The following is a 22,624-nucleotide window of genomic DNA, read 5'->3' on the forward strand; positions in this document are numbered from 1 at the left end:
ATGGTGATGCAAATTACTATATCAGTCTTAAATAAATGCCTGGTGCAGTGTACATGTGATATATTTTTCACACTACATTCTAAATGTCTTCTTTTAGAATGTGTTTGCTTTAAGAACAGCAGAGTTCAAAATTACATTTTAGCTGGCATAATGGGAAACCTCCCTCATTTTTTCAATTTCATGGTATTTTGATTTTTTAAATATTAATAATTACTCTGGACACAAATCTGCAATTTTCGAAAGAAACCCCAACCTAAAAATCAATCTGCACTTTTCTTTTTTCAGGAAGCAAGCACAAACAGTATTAAATATGATGTCATATAGGTCATGTGTGTTATTAATACCTCACAATTAACATTCCCTTTATTTCCTCAAGGGACTTTAGGAATCCCGGTTACAGACACATGGCACTTAACAGGAATGCATAATATGTGGGTTGATAACTGAAGATTTAGCCTGTTTTTCTGTATATGTGAGGGCTTGTGAGAAAGTAAAAACTCTATCTTGGAACTCTTTAAAAAAAAAGTTGTAATGCTAGCATTTTAGTCACATTTCTAAAAATGCCACTTTTGAGGGGGTGTGGCTAAGATGGCGGAGTGAACAGATGCTTCTCTCCGGAGCTCCTCCGAACCGCCTAGGCCCAAGTCTGCATCCTAGCGTTCTCCCCCCTGCCACAGCAAGGTGGGGACGACGGAGAAGAGCGCGACGAACCAGGACTGCCCCGTTGTCCACCTGGGCCCCGGTGCACCTGCAGGGGAGTGAAACGACGGAGGACGCGGCGGAGTGCCGCGGCGGCCAGTGAATCGGCGGCCAGAAACGACGAGCGAAGATCCCCCCGGAGTCGGCGGCGACCGGACTCAGCGTGTCCCGCGCTCTCCACCCAGCGGGCTACAGAGAAGCGGCGCCCGGCCCTCAGGCACCGAGCGGCCAAGAGGTTAGACTGGGGCTGGGGTCGGGGCCGGCGACGGCGTAGACGGCCGCCCGCATTGCCAATCGAGACCGTTGCTGCGGCCTATGCAAACGTAACCCTTGGCGGTGGACGCCGGAGCGCCCTGTGGACCCCCCCCCACCCTGCTGGAGCGACCCGGCTGGGCGGCTGGAGCCGCCATTTTGAATGGGCGCGCCTGAGCCTGGGAGACCGAGGCCCGGCCTAACAAACCACTGCTCCTCGCAGCCGCGGGGCCGACGCTCGGGACCCTCCTCCGAACCCAGCGGAAGGACGACCTCGCACCGCGCACCTCTGGACACCCACCTTCCTGAGGCGGGGTCGCGGGCTGTGGGTCCCGCTGGCGGAACGGGCTGCATCGTGAAGGAGCACTAACAAAAGCGCTCTGGAGGTGAGGAGACCAGCGGCATAATCGGAAGACAGACATGGTGAGAGCGCGTGGGCCCCGGAGAGCATCCTGTGCTGGGAACCGCGACCCACTCCTTCTGTCCCCGAGCCCGCTCTCGCGGCCTGCTGCCGGACGCCTCCGCCGCGGCGGCCGCGGACGGGTCATCAGGTGCGCGACCACTGTGGGGTCCGCGCTGCTTACCCGTGCCGCCCGGATCAGGGAGCGAGGAGGACTTTGGAGGCCAGGACCTCCTCCGCCGCCTAGTAACGAAGCCCCGCGGCCGCCGTGCACATCTGGACCGGGGAAGCCGCGGCTGCAGTCGAGCCCGAGCGGCGGGGCCTTCCCCCGAGATGGCTGGCCGAAGGGGGGGGAAGACGGGCGAGCGAACCCTGCCGGACATGTTAAACAAAAGCCAGGCCGAAGCAGACAAATAGAGCGGCCTCCCTGCTGGTGCACCTGCCTGCGTGGCCCATAGCCCGTCATCGCCGCCACGTGAGTACTGCTGGGTCTACGGCCGTTGCCAAGCGGCATAGCTCTTCAGGGGGACAACCAGAATCCTGAGGGCAGGAGGCCCGAGTGACTACCGCGCACATTGAGCACTGGAGCGGTGCAGGAGCAGTTGACTTCGAAATGACCGCCCAGAGAGGAGGGAAGAAGGGCGATCGGATGCTGCCTGAGATGCTGTCCAAATCCCAAGTGAAGGCGGACAGGGGACACCCTTCGCCGGGCCGGTTGGGGGCCCAGCAGGACGCTGATACGAGCAAACCACCTATAACTCGCTCCTTTCTGGAGTCCCTCTTCAATTCCCTCAGGGAGGACTTCCTTACCCTGAAGCAGGAGGTGGCGGGGGAGGTACGGGGAGAGGTGGACAGCCTCGGGGAGAGAGTGGCCACCATGGAGGGCGCGGACACCGCCAGAGATGAGGAGATAGTGCAGCTGCAGCAGGAGGTGATCCGTCTGAAAGACCAGCAACTGGATCTCCAGGCCCACGCTGAGGACCTTGAAAACAGGTCCCGCCGGAACAACATTCGAGTCCGAGGCATTCCATCCAAAGAAGAAGGTACCGATGTGGCGGGTTACCTACAGGACTTGTTCCGAGACATCCTGGGCGAGGCAGCTGACTTTCCCATTCGGATTGACAGAGCCCACCGGGTGGGACTAGCACGACGGACCTCAGCTCCACCGCCGGACATCCTGGCCTTCCTCCCGGACTACCCGCTCAAAGAACGTATTCTTAGCGAAGCCAGGAAGAAGCAGCCCCTGCAGTTCCGAGGCCATCCGGTGGTCCTCTATCAGGACCTCTCCGCTATGACGCTCCAAAAGCGTAAGTCCTTTAAGATTGCTACAGACTTCCTCAAAGAACATGAGACGCCGTATGCCTGGGGTCACCCCTTTCGCATCATCTTCAGGTGGAATGGCACCCTACACCAACTTCGCTCCCTCCAGGACACTTGCGGGGTGCTGGGGATCACAGCGACCGAGGAGGATGCGTCCACCCCGCAGCGGCGGCGCTTCACGAGGGATGGCTGTCAACGAGTTTCGAACCGTCGATCATCGGGCTCCAGCGCGCGCCCGGATCCACAGTCTATCAGGGCGGATATGGCTAACGGGGTGCGAGAGGGGGCCCGCGACACTGCACCGACTGCATGAGGCTTCCACAGGGGGAGAACACTTCAGCATTGATTGTTTAGCAGGTATTGGGCTGTGGGGAGGGGGGCAAGGGAGAGGAGCCTGGTGGCCGGACGTCCACGCAGGTAACTTCCATTGACTTGTCCCCTAGTGGGGCCGGACTTGGACTATAATGTGTTTGGGGGCCGTCCAGGGGATGTTCTTTCATGGTTTCTTGTTGGGGTTAGGGGGGGGATCCGGGTGGCGATGGGGGTGTTGAGGGGGGGGGCGAGGGGGTGACGACAGGAGGGGAGGGGGGTTCTCCTTGTCCGCGGGTCCTACACAGGGCAGCTTCTCTTGGTTCGCCTCTGAGGCCTGCGCGCGCAGCACAGCTTCTCCACTTGTAGATCTACAATGACTCGCCCACTGACTATCCTCACTCTCAATGTGAGGGGACTCAACAACCCTATCAAACGCAGAGCGATCCTCTCACTCCTGGAGTGTTCCAAAGCAGACATCTGCCTCCTGCAGGAAACACACTTGCTCCCCAAAAGACCACCTTAGGCTTAAATCACGCTCCTTTCCATGGCAATTCTTTTCCTCTGCGAATAAGAAAGCAGCTGGGGTGGCGATACTAGTGGCCAGAACATTTGAGGGACGGGTCCTACACAAGGAAGCTGAAATTAAGGGCAGGTTGCTGGCACATCGCTTCTCCATCGCTGGGCAGACACTACTCATAGGCTCCATCTATGCACCAATGACGGTCAAGAGGCTTTTTTACACAAGGCACTGGAGGCGGTCACAGCCAACACGCACACACACCTACTGCTGGGGGTGGACCTCAATTTGGTGTTTCACAACACCGGAGACCGTTTCGGTCAACGCTCTGGTCAGGTGGGGGCGCTCTCGGCCGTGGGCCAGGCCCGCCTCGATGATCTGGGCCTGCTTGACTTGTGGAGGTGGGTCCACCCACGGACCACGGCGTACACGTATTACTCGGCAGCCCACAAAACGTATGCACGCCTCGACTATCTCTTGTGCTCCTCCCAGTTGGCGTCCTGCACCCGGGACGTTGATATCCACCCGGCCTCCCTATCGGACCACTCTCCAGTGGTGGCGTCCTTCCTGATGCCGTCTACCCTGCGACCTCAGCGGCACTGGCGCTTACGCGATAGCTTATTGCACAGCCCGGTTGTGCTGGACCGCATCAAGACTGCCATGAGCCAATTCCTAGCCCACAACGCGAATGGCGACACCACCAAAGCCACCCAATGGGCAGCACTTAAGGCGGTCCTACGGGGAGAGTTCATCTCCCTAGCCGCGGCGAACAATAGAGAACGTGCACAGAAGAGAGCCGAGCTCGCCCAGCGCGTGGCGGAGTTGGAACAAATGCACCAGCGTAAAGGTGCTGCCCGAGCTTGGCGCCAATTATGCACGGAAAGGAAGATGCCTGCGGCCCTGGACCAGGATGTGGCTGAATACGCCGCTCTTCGGCTGCGCCACGCGTATTATACCGGAGGGGACCGATGTGGGAGACTTCTCGCAAGCAAACTGAGGGAACAGCAGCAGCGGCGACACATTCGAACCATCCAGGTTGGGGTTGGCGACCCGATTGTGGAGGATGGAGAGATTGCCGCTGCCTTCGGAAACTTCTATGCCAACCTCTATGAGGCAGACCACTTAGACCCGCAGTCCGGCCGGGACTATCTCCAGGGCACAACTCTCCCGTCTTTAAATGAGGCACAGGCGGAGTTCCTCGATCGTCCCATAGGACTGGAGGAGGTGATCTCAGCGATATCCCGCCTGAAACTGGGTAAATTGCCGGGTCCGGATGGCTACTCGGCGGCCTTTTACAAGGCGTTTTGCCCCCAAGTAGCCCCTTTATTGCGTGACCTCTTTAACACCTTCGACCAGCCCGGTGCTGTGCCCCGTATCTCCTGGAGGCTGCAATATCGGTGATACCCAAATCTGGCCGTGATCCCACCCGATGTGGCTCATACCGGCCGATATCCCTGTTGAACATAGACCTCAAATTATACACCGGGATCATAGCGAGCAGGCTCGCCCCGTATATGCAGCAACTAGTAGACCCCGATCAGGCAGGATTTATCCCGCAGCGGCAAACCAGCGATGACACCAGACGAGTCCTCCATTTGATAGAGGCCGGGTCTCGAACGAGACCGGGCTGTATGCTTCTTACCATCGACGCTGAGAAGGCGTTCGACCGAGTGCACTGGCCATACTTAGACCTGGCACTCCAGAAGTTTGGCATGGGAGAGACTCTCCTCAACCGCATTTTTAACTGTTATCGCCGGCCAGTTGCAACAGTCAGAGTCAATGGCCACACGTCTCCACGATTTCCAATCGGCTGAGGGACAAGACCGGGCTGTCCACTGTCCCCCCTACTATTCGCTCTATATATGGAGCCACTAGCACAACGTATACGACAAAACTGCCTCATTGCAGGTTTCCCGTTCGGCGGGGACACACATAAGGTCAGTCTATACGCCGACGATGTTTTGCTCTCCTTGATGTCACCGATGCTGTCCCTTCGGGCGCTCTTCGTAAAGCTCCACACCTTCGCATTGGCCTCCGGATTCAAGGTCAATGTGGAGAAATCAGAGTCCCTGAACATCTCGTTGCCACCTGACGTGTTGGCAGAGGTCAAGGCTGAATTCAACCTGCAATGGCCCACCTCCCCCGTTTCCTATCTTGGGGTTCTGTTGGCACCGACGGTGAGAGCTACGGCTGAGGCCAACTACACGAGGCTCAGCACGCGCCTTCACGGAGAGCTCCGGTGGTGGAAACACCTCACGCTTTCCTGGCTGGGTCGCATTGCGGCCGTTAAAATGACTTTGCTGCCTCAGATTTTGTATGTTTTTCAAACTCTTCCCCTGCACCCACCAGTGGGGTGGCTCCACAAGACGCAATCTGACCTAGCGCGGTATATATGGAATGGCCGGCGGCCGCGCTTTAAGCATTTGATTGCTACGCTTCCCCCGGCTCATGGTGGCGTGAGGATACCGGACCTCACCCTATACTTCCAAGCCGCCCAGCTGCACACACTGGTAGAATGGCATCAACTAGAATCCAGGAAAACACTGGCTCTTCCAGGACCATGCGGTGGCGGGCCGACCTCTGCAAGGAGTCCCGTTTTTACCGCGCCGCCATAGACCCCCAATCTTTACGCGTCACAAATCACGAGTACGGTCTTACGCGTGTGGGACACGGTGGCGGTGTGGTGGGGCTTCACTTCCTTCCCCTCCCCGATGACGCCGATCTTTAGCAACCCAGACTTTTCTCCGGGCCTTGACCCGCAGGCGTTTGCGGTCTGGAGGACGACGCCCTGCAGAGCTGTGGGTCATATGTTCGATCTTAACGGTATTCTTCCCTTTCCGAAGGTGAAGGAGGACTATGGCATACCGGAATACGACCACCTGCCCTACCTGCAGGTCCGTCACTGGGTTCTTCATCCATCCATTCAGCCCGGCGCACAGCGACACCTCACGACATACGAAAAATGGCTGTTGACACGTTCCTCCGACAAGAAGCTGCTCTCCGACTTATACCAACACTTGCTACTCACTAATATTCACTCTTACAATGCGGGGAAGGCCAAGTGGGAGAGGGTCCTGGGGAGGACATTTACCAACAAGGGATGGGGAGGCATATATCATAGAGCCCGCCACTCAGCCTATCATATGGGCCTTACTGAGACGCTGACTAAAGTGGTCACGTATTGGTATCACACACCAGAACGCCTACACCGCTGGGACCCCCGAGTCACTGATCGCTGATGGAGGGGTTGCGGGGGGCTTGGCACCCTAGAACATCTGCTCTGGAGTTGCGACCATCTGCAGCCTTACTGGAACGCAATCCTTGACTTAATAGATATGCACCTAGACACCCAGCTTCCCAGGTTCCCTTCGTATGTGCTGCTCGGCCTCCCTAATGCCTTGATGTACCCCCTGAAATCCTTGAGGGGAAGACTCATAGCGATCGCACTGGGAGCAGTGATGCAGAACATTGTGGCACATTGGAGAGACGCTCAGCCTCCTCAGCAACTTGGGTGGTTGCATAGGCTTTGGACGATATTAGGGATGGAGAAGCTGTCGCTGGCAAAGACTGGTAGGGGGGATGACTTTGCAGAACTTTGGCGACCGTTCCGGACCCTGCTCACCGGGGAGTTCAGGGAGCTAAGCTGCCCCCGATACCTGCGACTGCTGCGCTTGGCCGATACCCTGCTCACAGACCCTACCTCACACTCTCGCAGACCGAGAGCTCGAAGGCGCGCGCCTTCCCAGGAACCGCTGTAACAGGGCATCACTTTCCTGTAGCTTAACCCATTGGACAAGGAGGGGGGTGGGATGGGTGGGTTTGTGGAGGGACTAGTTGGGGTTGTTCTACTTCATAGCTTACTGTATTCAAAGACGGCTCCCATTCCCTAATTATGCAGACGGCCCAGTTGGGTTGTAGGCGGCTTGCTGTGTATTCCACTACATGAACTGGGCGCATCGTGGGCCTTTTCACTTGCTTGTATTATCATGGGAGATCCGTGTCACTTACAGCATGAGCCGTTATCCCTGTTGTGATATTTTTTGCAATAAAAAGATTTAATACTAAAACTGCCACTTTTAGTAAGATGCCATTTTCTTATTCTAATCATTTGGTGTCTGCTGCCTGTATCTCGGGTCACATTACTAGCGTTAGTTGGCAGTTGGTCTTTGTGTATGGCTCCCAGACAGTGAGACAAAGAAAAGCTAGGTGTTAGCAGGATGGGCCACTCTGAGTTACCCAGGAGGAGCAGCTGTCACCTACCATACCCTCACATTACATAGACCCTACCTAGGAACTCTCTCACGGGTTTTGACACCAGTCTATTATGACCCCAGACAATCTGGGGACAGCAAAGAGAGGCAGGAAATTCCAAGCACGTCTGGAGAGTGGAAACTTCCAGAAGCTTTTCCGACTTCAAAGTCGGTAACAGGTATAAATATTGGACGTCAGACCCCAACTCTTTGGTACATTCTGGTCCTGTGACCGATTCAGAAGAAGGACTGCTGTACTGCTCTGCTGCAAGGACTGCCTGTCTGCTGCCCTGCTGTGTTGCCGTGCTGCCCTCCTGCTTGAGTGAAGTACTGGACTTGCATCTTTCTGCCCTCTGTTCCACTCGTTTTTGGTCCCTTCTGCCCTCTGTCCCACTCGTTTTGTTCCTTTCTGCCCCCTGTTCCACTCATTTTTGTGTCCTTCTGCCCTCTGTCCCACTCGTTTTTGTGCCTTTCTGCCATCTGTCCCACTCGTGTGCCCTTCTGCCCTCTGTCCCACTCGTTTATTTCCATGTTTTATGCCCTTCTTGCCTTCTGTTCCGCTCGTTTACCCAGCCGCTGTGCCCCCTGCGGCCCCGCCCTCCTGACTGCCCACTGTGGCCTTTTGTTTAAATATTGCTGTTAATCAGAGCCCCTTCACGGGCTCCGATTAACATCAATACTTAAAAAAAAGCCACAGTCTGCCCCGCGCTTTAATAACAAAATAACAAAAGCGTAGACACTTTCCAAACACAGCGTGTACTTTAGCACACGCTGTGTTTGGAAACTGTCTCTACGCTTTTGTTATTAAAGCGCGGGGCAGACTGTGGCTTTTTGTTTAAGTATTGATGTTATTCGGAGCCCGTGAAGGGGCTCCGATTAACAGCAATATTTAAACAAAAGGCCACAGTCTGCCCCACGCTCCCACATAGCCACCAGCCACCCCGCATGTTTCCTAAACTCGTCATGTTCCCGCCGCTCGCCTCTTCAAAGCGGCCGGCGGTGCGACTCTGTCGCGCAACGTCCTGTGGGCGCGCTCCTAGCGAGTCGGTGCACGGTCATGTAAGGGGAGGTGCGCGCGCCCTAGAGGGAACGGTGATTATGATTGCTGCTTGAGTATGGTTACACCCCCCCTGAACCAGTAACCCAATTTGTTTACAGTATGTTTAGCCTATTTTGCTGAAACTAACGTCTGCGTAACGTAAATTTGTTGACTTTCTCCGATGAACATTCATTTCTATAGCATTTTCCTCAAAAACGATAAAAGAAAAATAGAAATTTGCAACGTTTCTGAAGCACTTCTTAAAATTCACTGAAATGAAGTCACAATTTTTCTTACTGATTAATCATTCAAAACTGTGTGTGGAATTATTAAAGAGGAAACCCGAAGCATGTTGCAACAAAACTACTATCAACCCATCCCAATTAGATAATTCCCAAACAGACAACTTAACTTAAGGTCACACTGTCTCTTTCTCCCACCTTCACCCTTAAGGTAGTCTCCTCATCTTGCAAAGTGTTGACCAGTGTCAGATCTGCCTAAGGCAGCACTCTTGTGGAAAGTGGTTTGATAGTATCCATATTGACTTTCCAATGTATTGTAATAGAAAAGGTACTCATTGCTCATCATGCTAATGCTACCTTGAGAGTTGTGTCAGGAAGTTGCTTTCCTACTGTCAATGCACACATTGTGCATAAATTGATGTTTTATTGATGTTATTATGGAGAACATTGAGGTTGTCTGTCCACACCAAAATGGAGCACATGGTCACATCAGTGAGCATGTCTTCAGTCTCCTGTTCTACCTGAAAGACCAGGTTTGCAGTGTGGGTGTTCATTTTCTTAGCAGAACGCTTAGACTTTCAACACATGTGGGGTTTTGCCACAGTCTGAACAGCTGTCATTCAATGGGCCCTGTCTTGCACAGAAATGAGTCTAGTGCCATCCTCAAGCATCTACATTTCTCTCCAACCTTGGATACATGGCATTCTACAGGATTAATGAATGCGATTCAGTTTGCATAGAAATGTCAGCAAACATATGTTCCTCTCCATTGGTTTCTTCCTTCTGATTCAACCCCTTGGGAGATAGCACGGGCATCAGCCTGGACTGAGTAATCAAACCATAAAAAGGGGATTGAGGCTGCCTTGCCCGCACTAGTAATGAAGTCCTAATGATTTTATAAGGAAGAAGGTGCTGATGGTCTGGGACACAATCCCCTGGATCCCAATGATAGAGGGACAAAGCCTTGTCTCTCTAATAAACTGCACAAAATTGACCCCGCACCCTTCAAATATTATTACAATATTTATACATCAACATCAAATATTGACCATACGTTCAGGTGATCATCCGAATGTTCTCCCAAGAATTTCAAAGTCAGTTTCTTCAAGAAAAAGGTTCTTTATTCGTAAATAGTGACAGAATCAATAGCCATAGCCAACGCCTTTCGTCCGTGATCGGACTTCTTCAGGGCTTATTTAATTTCTTCTTTTTTAGGGCATATATTCTTCACACATGTGAGGTTTGATGATATCATGGAACGAGGACAATCATGATTCCATGTTATAGAATGTTCCAAATTAAGAAGTTCTTTGAATGTAAAGAGCCGCGAAAAGTATCGGCACGTAGTAGATGTGTGGTCATCTGGTTCATGTAGCCGAGGATGCCAGAAGAACGCACACCTGGAAGTGACCGGGTTGCGGACGCCAGGGATGCGAGGGCGATTCGGCCTTAGAGCGAGTGATTCCACAAGTACCCTTGTGGTTTGAAAGACTCGGAATACACAACGAGACTTGGAAAGAGGCATCATTTATTGCACAGGTGTGCGTTCTTCTGGCGTCCTCGGCTACATTTTAATAATTTCGGATTGCCATATACTGTTGTCTTCCAAATACAAGGTTACCCTGTCGGGTTGGAATTATCACCGGACGTGGGCCCAAAAATACTTAGGATTCAGCCATTGAGCCCTGAAGAGTTGTAGTTGCTGTGTATGTACGGACCTACAACGAAACACCTGTCGGCTGGCTGTAAATGGTCAAATGATTTGGTGACCAAATAAAAGGAGTTATAAATGAAACTTCAAGAACCGACGTTGGACATAATTCCATTTAATATATATTTTCACACTGTCTCGCTTTGCCTCCTGCATACCAAGGCTCGTGCCGCACCTCAAGAAAGGCCTCCCGTACGCTGGTACCGGTAGCCTGGTGCTGCACCCGTCTGCCCGAGAACGCGACGCCCCTCACAGATCCACGAGTACGACCTGGCGTGCTAAGAAGTAGTATGCCCCGCAGGCCTGAACGGAGCCTCGCCCTGTGAGCTGCATCGACCCCGGATCGCCACAACCCTCCACAGTCCTGCTCCCCCGCCTCGCTCCTCGAGGGAAACTGAGCCGGAGAGATCCTCTGGAGAACCGTCGGCCTCGTCCCGGGTCCGCCCTCACCAGTAGCCGCGCCTGAAACGCCTCGGACTTCCACAAGCAAGGTACACTTGAACTCCGTCTCGAGTTCATATCGGATCCAGGGTCCGCAACGTTCTTATTTCCCTGTCATCGTACCTTGCTGAACAACGAATATTTAAAGACTAATTGCCTATTGTAATCTGGTGGTCTCAAATCGCTAAACGTTATATGGTCTTGTGATAACCCTGCTTGAATCTATCTTTTATATAAAGTATACGTATTTTTGATACAACCATACGACTGGTGTCCATTTGTGGTGGGTCAGTGGGTTTACTGTGTGTGATCATAAATGCTTAACTTACTATCGCCCTGAGGATTAGCCTTGTCTGCTCGCGCCAAACTACCTAGAGGGTGAGCAGGGGTTATTCGAAGGAGTAGTTCCGTCGCCCTGACTGGAAGTGGGGGTCCCTGCTTGTCACAAGTGCATACCTGTTCCAACCAGAGACCTCCGGTTCCAACAGTCTATGTTACTGGAAATTGCCAGACCAGCCTCCATCTAGGAAGACATAAATGTAAGCCCATATGTTTTACAATGAGTCAGGGATATTTGTTCTAGGCCATGAGTGTTGCATGAATAATGTTCTCTTGGAGTGTTCACTGTTGGGAAGCAGAGAATGTTGAAGTGTGTCTACCATAGCAGTGCCCATGGTGCTCATTGCAATCCGGGCACAGAAGAGCTTGCCTAGGCATGCCATCAGCACAGATGAACTGTGGCTTTGAAGATATATTCTTTTATAAGAGTGGGTTGGCTAATTGGTGACAAAATCACATCTTAGCAAAGAACAAAGAGACGAAAAACTAATTCACAAATTAGAGGCCAGCTGCTTCCAAATTCACTTCCCTTTTAGTGGATTCTACTGGAACCAAAAGTTAAGTTAAAATCATTATAAGATATAAAGTTAGAAAATGAATAAATGAACATAGAGTCACCTCTCCTAGACGGTGACAACTAAATATTGGAGCATATCAACCCCAAAATGACCACGAGGGTTCTTTACAAGGAAATGAAAGTCCCTTTTTTAAGTATCCAAATGCAGTCCAATATGATCCCAGCATGGTTAGATCTGTCACAGACATGCTGTGTGTCTGCATATAAAGCCAAATTTAGACAATTTCCATGCCTTCTTTTTTCAGTTTCCTTAACCGTAAGTTGGTATTGGTCCTGGGTCCGACAAAACTGTCTAATAAATGCTCTTTCATCTTCACATAATACCATCTGACATAAGCATCCAAGTCCATTACAAGTCTATAAGAAATTAGGTTATTGGTTGATGGGGGTGAGAACCCTTTTCAAATAATATTCCCTATCCTTGTACGGTTATGCCACAAAAGTCACTAAAAAAACCTGTGGTTAACCTCCTAGTAGCTTGGCACAAAAGCAGTCAGTCTTAACTTGAAAACTCAGCACAAGAGAAATTGCAACTCTATTTAGAAAAATAGAGTAAATTTTTAAAAACAAAATACAAACTCTAATCACTAGAATCAGCGTTATGAGTTTTTAAAAAAGTTTTGGGTAAAAACAGCGCCAAAGGTACAAAGCACCAACTGTGGGTATCTGGTTGAGGACTGGGACAAACTCACAAGTTCAGGCCGACTGTGATGGAGCACTGACCAGACACAGGACCAGGTATGTCCCGCTGGAAGTATTACCTTATGACTTTGATGTGAAGACAGTGCAGTGCAGCTCTTCAGGGCTCGGTGTCATCCTTTATCACTCTACATTGGATCCGGTGAAACTTTCAGTCGGAAGCTGAGCAGTTCTGCAGGGCTATATATCAATGGGTCTAGTGAAGCCTTTGTGAGGAGCTGCATGCTTTGACTGCGGGCTCCTCGTTGATCTTCACCAGTTCAGGGTGAAGCCTTTTTGTTAAGGGTTGCGTGGTGCAGTTCAGCAGGTCTCGGCACCATGCTGTATCAGATCTGGTGAAATTCTCAGAGATTCGAAGGGTTATTACACCAGGATCACTGGGTAATTCAGTCCTAATACATGAGGGAGGAGTGTGCTGGGTGAAGGTCTCCACTTTCTTGTTTGCTTCAAATGTAAGCTGCCAAGTTATAACAGCTGCAGAGATATTGGTGAGCAATATAAGAAATGAGGGAGGGACAACTGTACCCGTCAGCCTTTCTAAGGAAATATTGATCTGGATACAAATGAAACCTATTTTTAAGGTACCAAGATTCAACCCAGTTAGCAGTGGGGAGTAAATGAAAGGTACAAATATTATTGAAGCTTTGTCAGTGTTATAATTACTGCTGCTACTATAGTTTTCAGTACCAGAAATGTATACAATCAGTCCGTTAAGATTCTTTCTTGAGTTCATGTAGAATGCTCTTACTGACAGCATATCAATATGTGTAGGAAAAAAAATCCTAATAGGCCCCTATTGCACCATATGCATGTCGACCCATGTCAGTGTTCTTGCACATTTTACTGCTTGAACGTAGACGTCAAAATGGCTTGGGAGTGCCGTCAAATGTTATTTTTCGAGAGTCCCTTCGTGGTGTTTATTGAGCCGAGGCTGTTAGACTGGAGTGTTCTGCCAGACTACGGAATGAGGGGATGCTGCTGTTTGACATGCTTAGCGCATAGGCAGCAAGTGTCTAGACGCTGCGAATCATTTCAATCCTCGCATCTCTCGTCTGCAAGCTCAAGTTTGTACTCCGTGCTGTTCTTGAATCTGGTTCCCTATCAAACAATGTCTCTATGCACATGGTGATTGCTTGTTTCTCCATGAGGTGACTTTTGTTTGAGGCTGAATACACTCGCATTTTTCATTGAGCACATGTTTTGCTTAGTCTTATTGCTGCAAAATTAATGACACGGAGTCAGCTTGCAAATCGGAAATAAAATGATACAAACTTAATGATATTGTACCGTAGTTTGTATTCCTGCACTGGCTCGTATGTGAGAGAGCGCAAACTGACCTAAATGTATGAGTGCATCACACTTACCTGTAGTAAGCACAAATCATGAGGAGAAATGCCATGAGTGCTAATAGTATCTGAAATTATATTCTGAATGTATAGCTAATGTAGAGATTTAAGTAGAAGTGGAACTAATACAGAAATGTGTGACACTATATGATTTTATTAGATGTGATTATTTCTGAATCCATGTCGTGTAGCTGCTAAAATGTAAGATGGTATGTGGTTAAACGCAGAATGTGGTAGGCCTCAGGGCCAGAGCTAAAAGGGAAGGTGTTTCTTTTCACGACATAGATTGTACTAATGTTTTGGTCATTGCATTAATGGGCCATGATTTATAGATGTGTTTACTGAATAATAGAATAAGAGTATTAACATGCTTTAATTAATGAAGAAGTTGAATGCTATAATCATTATGAGAAATATTGTAGGCCTGAAATGTTTTAACATTGATTTACACGTACATGTCTGGGCCAAGAAATGTTGCGAACCTTTTTGGAAGTCTATGAGAGTTGGGATCTTGGCTGCAGATGTCTGTCTGCAAGAGAAAAGGGGGAATCCAATTATAAATAAAATGAATAGAGGTCTGTTCAGTAGACGGCCCAGACATGGAGGAGGGTTCCGGAATGTTTAAGGGGTATCAGCGGGCCGGAGAAGAGTCTGAGAAGCAAGGTCAACTCCAACGTATGAGGCCCAACACAAAGCAGCATGGAAAAAGCCAGAAGCTACACCACGTGAGGGGCGTCTCGCGAGGGGCGTCTCAAATGTTGTTGACTGTTTTGTATTAGGGACAGCACCCTTGGGTGGAGTTAGAGCAGATACCTGAGGACCCTTTAGAGAGCGGATGGGTAGGCAGAGAGGGGTCATGACTGGAGAACTATAGGTTTTCACCAAGAGACTTAGAGTGAGTGACTTCCCTTGGGGGTCATTCACTGCTGACACCTTTGTTAGGTTGGGATTTGGTTAAGTAGGGATACCATCTAGAGCAGGGTAGGGACAGCCTAACCTGTGTGTTTTCCTCCAACTTAAATGAAGGAGAGATATGCGTCAATGCTGATAGCTTTATTATTCTTAGAACTTGTGTTAGTAATTTCCGTTGCTCGTCTGAGGGCTTTCAGAGAGCACATGTATGTAGTTGGACCTGTGTATCTCGTGAATCTCATTCTGAGATGCCTGTATTTGCAGCTTATCCTATCCTTACAATAAACTTTTGAAAGCTAGAAGTTGTTTGTGATCTTTGGGAGCGAAGTCCTTTAATGGGTGAACTAGCTTGGAAATAGATGCACTTTCTTCCTCAAAGACAGGCAACAAAGGTTCAGTCGACCAGATCGAGGTTTGGATCAATAGTGATAAGGTATCGATCAAAATCTCGCCCTTCCAGTTGGTAGCTATAGAGGATGGTTGCCTTCTTGAGGACGGTGACCTAGGCCAGGTTAGCTTACCCCAAGGCCCCTAGAAATCGATGATCGGAAGAACCGCCCGCCGAAGAAGATCCGGATGACGTGAGACAGAAAAAGCAGCAGTATCGGTCGAGAGTGAGTATAAAGGGTCATGCGTGTTAGATTGCGGTGTTTTTGTATTGTATCTATGTTGTAATGTCTGGCGGAGTTGAATGTCTGTAGAGTGACCGTGGAACAGGTTGTGAGCGCGCGCAACCGGTGGAAATCTTAAGTTCAAGGAGAGCTTAAGTGGTTCGGGTGTATCGGACACCCAGAGTAATTGTTAACTAGTGTGAAGGGGGTCATGAGGTACCATTGATCACCCGAAAGACCGAGATAGGGGGAACGTAAGAGTGAGTGCGTGAGTAACGGACGCTGGTCGGAAGTTACTGTGTGTGTAAGCAACCTATCAGAGAGACGATAGACATTTCGTCAGTTGTGTTGACAATTACATATAGACTGTGGACGTACAGTCGAGGGAAGTGACCGCTTGGTCGGAAGTAGTCATTTTTCGGTGTATGAATGGGACGCATGCATGACCGGGAGACGAGTTGAGAAAGGAGGGGTGCTGCTGCGAAGCGGAGAAAAGTGACGTCAGGAAGTGTCGCGCAGTGATTGGCTGACCGGAGAAAGACCGCGCCGTGATAGGCCAGCTAGCAAAGACGTCAGAAAGTGTCGCGACGTGATTGGCCGACCGGAGAAAGACCGCGCTGCGATAGGCCAAGTTAGCAAAGCCGCGACAGGATTGGTGGATTGTCATCAGGAAGTAAACAGAGTAGCGAGGCTGGATATTGTGCGCATAATTATGAAGTGTTTTAAATGGCTGAGAGCGGTGTTTAAAAAAGAGAAGCGGGGATCGTATGAAGGGGAAGAAGCCCCGCCGGAGGGTACGCCGGCTCGTTACATGGCAGTGAATGTTGGGTTGCATACGATCCTTTGGATATCAGAGTGGAGTAAGATTACGGAAGGAAATGAGGAACTGACGTTCCCGAAGTACGGGACGTTCAGATTAGAGGTGTTACATCGATTAAAATCAGTCATGACCTCAATGAGACCCTTGCCTAGACCGACCCAGTTTGAAGCCCTTGATGCATGGATTAGGGCAGCGCATGAAAAAAATATGAACAGACGACAAGAAAGGGTGAAACGATCGGTAAGGGCAGTGCAGGATGCCAGGTGGGATGCGGATGCTAAAAGATGGAGAGTGCATAACATGGAAGTAAATAAACTGTACCCGGTGTTAGAGGTGCCCGGAAATAAAAGCCCCCTAGAAGAAGATGATGAGAGCGAAACAGAGGATAGCCTGATAAACAGATTATTGACAGACAGGCCACCCCTGTATAATAGAGCAGGGGGAGAGGTCGAGCATAGTGAAGGAGAAAAGGGGGGCAATGCAGGAGAGCATGGACCGCTTCCCAGTTCAGAGTGGGATCCTGAGGCAAAGAAAGAGCTGTCCCAGCCTAGTCAGGTGCAACAGGTAGTCGGGAGGTTTGTGGTACAAAGAGCGCCGGAAACGGAGAGCGCCACATCCTACGCATTACCAGATGCACTACAGGTACCTGTTACCATAGGTCCTATAATATCGATATATGACCAAGAGAGAGCAAGAGGGGAAGAACGGGTACGGAAGGACAGAGAAAGAGCAGGGACGGCAAGGAGGAACGATACGATTAATTCTCCAAGTCAGATGCCGATACCAAGAGAGTGGAGCACCCCGATGCACACAGCAGGGGATCCAGGAGGGGACCCTGGGGGCCCTAGATGGCCAGTGGATCTGAGGGGATCTGGACGAAAATCCTTTCAAGAGCTAAATGAGTACATGAAGAAGTGGGATGAGGCAGTGGAGGCTCACAAGAGCATCATAGCTGCAGAAGCTGAAAGGGAAAGTCAGGACAGCAGAGCTCGGACTCACTGCGGGGCTGGGGAGAGCAGCCCGGAGTGGGACTGTAGAGAGAGAGATAGTAGGGGAGTCACCCATTGGGCCCGGAGTGGAGGTAGAACAGACCTGGAAAACGGGGGCCCCGGGAATGGGAGGGTGGCGCGCCCAATACTCAGTGAAGAGGAGAGGAGAGCGCAAGAGTACAGAAACAGCTTTAAGTGTCCACACTGTGTGCCCGGCACCAGAGAACTGAATGGGAGTTGTGAGAGGTCGCACCATAGTCCCTGTGATGACGGAAATGAGCGCAGCCCAGGGAATATGGGGAACCAGGAAGGATCGTATCGGATACTGAGCGATACGAGGCAAAGGGAGAGTAGCGACCAGAGGGAAAATAACAGAGAGGCGTACGGTGAAAGGAGAGAAGAAGAAGAGAGTGGGCAGAGCAAGAGTGGGGGTAACAGGCCCGTGTTCCATCACCTTCCAAGATCGGATGGCCGAGCATGGGACCTGGAGAGATGGGAGGAAGGGAAGGCACTCATTAACTCTCCCGAGCCCAAACGTAGAGCTCGAAGTTGGGATGGTAGGGAGACTAGTGAGCCCCCTTCGAAAGACATATTGCGAGCTGAGATAAAAGCCAAGAGACTCGATGTCGCCAGCTTAAGGTCAGACCTGGATGACATGATAGATGGTACCCTGCCTTTAGAAAGAATGGAAATGTATGAGCAAGATGAAATACTGTATATGGCAAAGGACATTACTCGAAAGGCGAGAGCAATCCATGAGAAGTTAGTCGAACTAGCAGGCAAATATATGGTGGACCTGTCAAGAACCAAAGCATTACAGGGTAACCACAGGCTACATTACACAGATCGAGACCTAGATGAGAGGAGAACGATTGGGCTGAAAACGCACATAAGGGAACTGATCACTGGAATAAGGACATGGAGGGCACTAGATAAGTGGGAAGAGAGGTGGTCCAAGAAAGGGACCGGCAGGAGAAGCACGCTTGGTATGACACCAGGAGGACTGCAGGGAATAGAAGCATACCCTTTGCGTGAAGTCGCAAATGGGAACTATGTGCATGTCCCTTGGAGTAGGGGAGATTTAGCTGCTTTTACCACCTCCTTCCCCAAATTGCGGGAAAACCCAGTGGAGTGGTACAAGCAAGTCGAGAGATTTGTAAAAATCTCAAAGGTCCTATGGATAGATCTGAACACGCTGTTTGACATTGTAGTACCAGGAGATCTGTGGACAGCATGCAAGGTTAGCGCTGAGTGGCCCACAACGGAGCCAGAGAGAGATGCTAAGACTAATGGGCCGTCCGAGATTGTGATGGCAAAATTCGAGAGAGTGATGACTTGGCTGAAAGAGAAAGTGCCAATGCAAGACATAGATTGGGTCAGAATAGACCGAACCAGACAGGAACCCAAAGAGACCGTCCACGAATATTACGAGAGATTGCTGAAGGCGTTTAAACAGTATAGCGGCTTGGATGTAATGGATCCAAAAGACATAGGGCAATTCGTGTCCAAGTTCGTCCTGGGACTGAGACCGGATATTAGTTTAATGATTCAGCAACACTCGATTTGTTGGCAAAGCAAACCCCTAGACGAAATACTGAGGTATGCCAGGTACTGCTGTGATGAGATAGACTCCAAGGCTAAGAAACTAAAAGAAAAGTTGATGGTGGTACAGATGCAGGCAGCAGGGAAGGGGGGACAGCAGCAACAGCAGCAAGGAACAGGTACAGGAGGAAAGAAGCAGTACAGTCAGAACAAGGGCAATGAGGAGAGTTCCACCTTTAGACCCAGAATAGACATAGCTGCCTTGAAGAAAACGACTAGGTGCCACCAGTGTAACGAGGTGGGGCATTGGAAACGCGAGTGTCCCTACAATGTAGAGATAGGAGAACAAGAGATAGAGGAGGAAGAGGTCCAGAGCGCGCCTACAAGAGGGGTGACGCCATACCAGGGAAAGGTGCTCAAAGGGGGGGCTCCTCCCCGAGCCCAGTTCCCGCAACCTCCTCGAGTAGGGACTATGGGTAAGACCTATAGACAGATGCCCCTGTTTGTAGAAGGAGAAGAGTGCTATTATGTGGACCCATTAACCGGACAGAGAGTGGAAAGAGAAGACTGCACCCTCGGGGCAGCCTTGGAGGTGGACCAGAGGGGACCCTATGTCGAAGCAGAAGTAGCAGGGTGCCCCACGACATTTCTGGTGGACACAGGAGCCACTAGGTCCACGATCAGATCAGCTGCAGTTCCAGACCTGCCCATGTCTGGAGAGACCATACAAGTGGTAGGGGTCGCAAACAGGAGAATAACCAGCCAATTGACAGAACCGGTACAGGTGAAAATAGGGAAGTACAGTGATGAGCACCAGTTTGTGGTTTGCGATTCAAGTCCTGTGTGTCTGCTAGGGAGAGACCTGTTGTGTAAATTGAATTGTACTATATACTGTACACCTCAGGGAGTGGAGGTATTGACCAATGATGATGACGCAGACTTCAAAGTTGCAAACTCAAGAATATGCGTGGAGCTGTACCCTACTTTGACAGTAGATGAGCTCCCCTGGGACTTGAGAGAGACAGTGGCACCAGAAGTATGGGATTTCACTGGGGAAGAGATAGGATTGGTCAAAGGGGTGGACCCAGTGAAAATTGTAGTGAAACCGCATGCTGAGTTCCCAAGAACACCCCAATATAAATTGACTCCAGAAACGATTGCAGGCATAAAACCCGTGATCGAGTCCATGATTAAACAGGGAATACTGAAAGAAATCGTGGGTAGTCCATGCAACTCCCCGATTATGGGTCTGCAGAAACCAAATGGGAAATTCAGGATAGTGCAGGACCTTCGAAAGATTAATAACATAGTCGTTTCGTGTTGTCCAGTGGTACCGAACCCATCAGTGATACTGTTTCAGATTCCATTCCAAGCTGAGTGGTTCACTGTGATTGATCTTTGTCAGGCTTTCTTTTCGATCCCTCTGGACGAAGAAAGCCATTTTCTTTTCGCATTTAAGCTGGAAGGTCGCGTCCTAACATGGTGTCGCATTCCTCAGGGGTATACAGAGAGCCCATCGATCTTTAACCAGCTTTTGAAGAAAAATCTTGAAAGTCTAGTGCTGCCCCAGAAGTCAGTTCTGGTCCAGTACATAGACGACCTCCTCGTGGCGTCAGAAACAGAAGAAGCTTGCAGGGAGGACTCCATTGCTTTGTTAAATCACCTAGCTGCCAATGGGCACAAGGTGTCCCCGGGAAAATTGCAGTACTGCCTGACAGAAGTGCAGTACTTGGGACACAGAATAGAGAAAGGCAAACGAAAGGTGTCACCAGACAGGATAGAGGCGATCATGAAAATGAATGCGCCTAAGACACAGAGAGAGGTCAGGATGTTCCTAGGGATGGTGGGTTATTGCCGACAGTGGATCGCGAACTTTTCACTGAAAGCAAAGCCCTTGCAAAAACTGACGCACAAGGAGGTGAGCGATCCGGTACCATGGGACAAAGACTGTTTGATGGCATTCTTACAGCTGCGAGAGGACCTGTGTCGTGCTCCGGCATTGGGAATGCCTGATTACAATAAACCATTTTCGCTTTACTGTTGTGAGAGAGAAGGTTGCGCGTTGTCTGTGTTAGTCCAAATCCATGGGAATGCCCGCAGACCAGTTGCGTATTTCTCGGCTACTTTAGACCCAGTAGCCGCAGCGTTGCCCGGATGTCTCAAATCCGTTGCTGCAACGGGTGTCAGCATTGAGAGATGTGAAAATATCGTCATGGGGCACCCGTTAGAGGTGTGCGTGCCCCATTCTGTTGAACTGTTGATGACCAGGACCAAGACACAGCATCTGACCAACAGCAGGCTCACGCGCTATGAGCAAGTTATTCTTGCTACAGAGAATGTGACCCTCAAGAGATGCTCTGTTTTGAACCCTGCCACCTTGATGCCACTCCCAAATGATATCGAGGATGATGATGAATGTACAGACCATGACTGCCTCGATGTGACTGAACTATGCACCAAACCCAGACCCGACATCGTAGATGAGCCACTGACCGACCCAGACGAAATTTTCTTTGTCGATGGCTCATGTGTAAGAGACGAAGTTGGGCAGTTGAGAGCAGCTTATGCTGTTTGTACAATTACTGGAGTTGTGGAAGCTGGGTGCCTGGAAGGAGTACACTCCGCTCAGGTAGCCGAGATTATTGCCTTGACACGTGCTTGCTTGGCAAGCAATCAAATTCGAGTCACCATATACACCGACAGCCAATATGGTTATGGGGTGGTTCATGATTACGGGCAGTTATGGTCTCAAAGAGGGTTCATGACCTCTTCAGGCTCTCCCATTCGCAATGGAGAGTTTGTGCGCCTGTTGTTAGAGGCGTTGCAATGCCCAGCAGGTATAGCAGTTGTAAAGTGCACCGCACATACCAGAAATGAGGACTTCGTTTCGAAAGGCAATAGATATGCTGATGAAGTTGCGCGGTATTGCGCGGAACAAGGGTACTCTTTCACAGAGGTGGAAGTGGGTGGAATAAATGTAAGAACTGAATTAGCCATGATATTGGAAACTGTTGATACTTGGGATGAACTGTCAAACATGCAAGAAAATGCTCCTGATTTTGAAAAAGAAACATGGGAAAAGGCAGGATGTGTAATGGGTGAGTCCCATTTTTGGGTCTCAGCAGACGGCAGAGCAGTGTTGCCCAATGAGATGGTGAGTCCAATGGCCAGACTCATACATGGTCCCGTACACTTGGGGAGAGATGCTATGCTGAGAGTGTTTAGACAGACTTGGTACAATCCTAAGTTTAGAATAGCAGCAGAAGCAGTGTGCCAGCGTTGTGTGACCTGTCAGCAGCTGAACGTAGGGAAAAGAACACCAGTTGCACTGAGTCACATAGGAAGGTCTGGAGGTCCATTCAATCGAATGCAGATAGATTTCATTGAAATGCCAAGGTGCAACCGCCTCCGCTATGTCCTGGTGGTTGTTTGTGTGTTCTCCAGATGGGTTGAGGCATACCCTACACGTAGGTGCGACACCCTCACAGTGGCCAAGTTACTGCTTAGGGAACTCATTCCGCGCTTCGGGGTGCCGGCCTTTTTGGAATCAGATAGGGGAACGCATTTTAACAGCGAGCTTGTGAAGATGATTTGTGCAGCTCTGAA

At 50.3% G+C, this 22,624-nt stretch overlaps 1 protein-coding gene across 1 annotated transcript in view; it reads right to left on the bottom strand.

Moving 5' to 3' along the window:
* The window catches only part of GABRA1 (gamma-aminobutyric acid type A receptor subunit alpha1), a 516,827-nt gene that overhangs the window by 88,999 nt on the left and 405,204 nt on the right, over positions 1-22,624 (bottom strand). The gene's annotated exons all lie outside the window — the stretch shown is intronic.

Source organism: Lissotriton helveticus, chromosome 7, assembly GCF_964261635.1.
Source record: "Lissotriton helveticus chromosome 7, aLisHel1.1, whole genome shotgun sequence".
Lineage (NCBI taxonomy): Eukaryota > Metazoa > Chordata > Amphibia > Caudata > Salamandridae > Lissotriton > Lissotriton helveticus.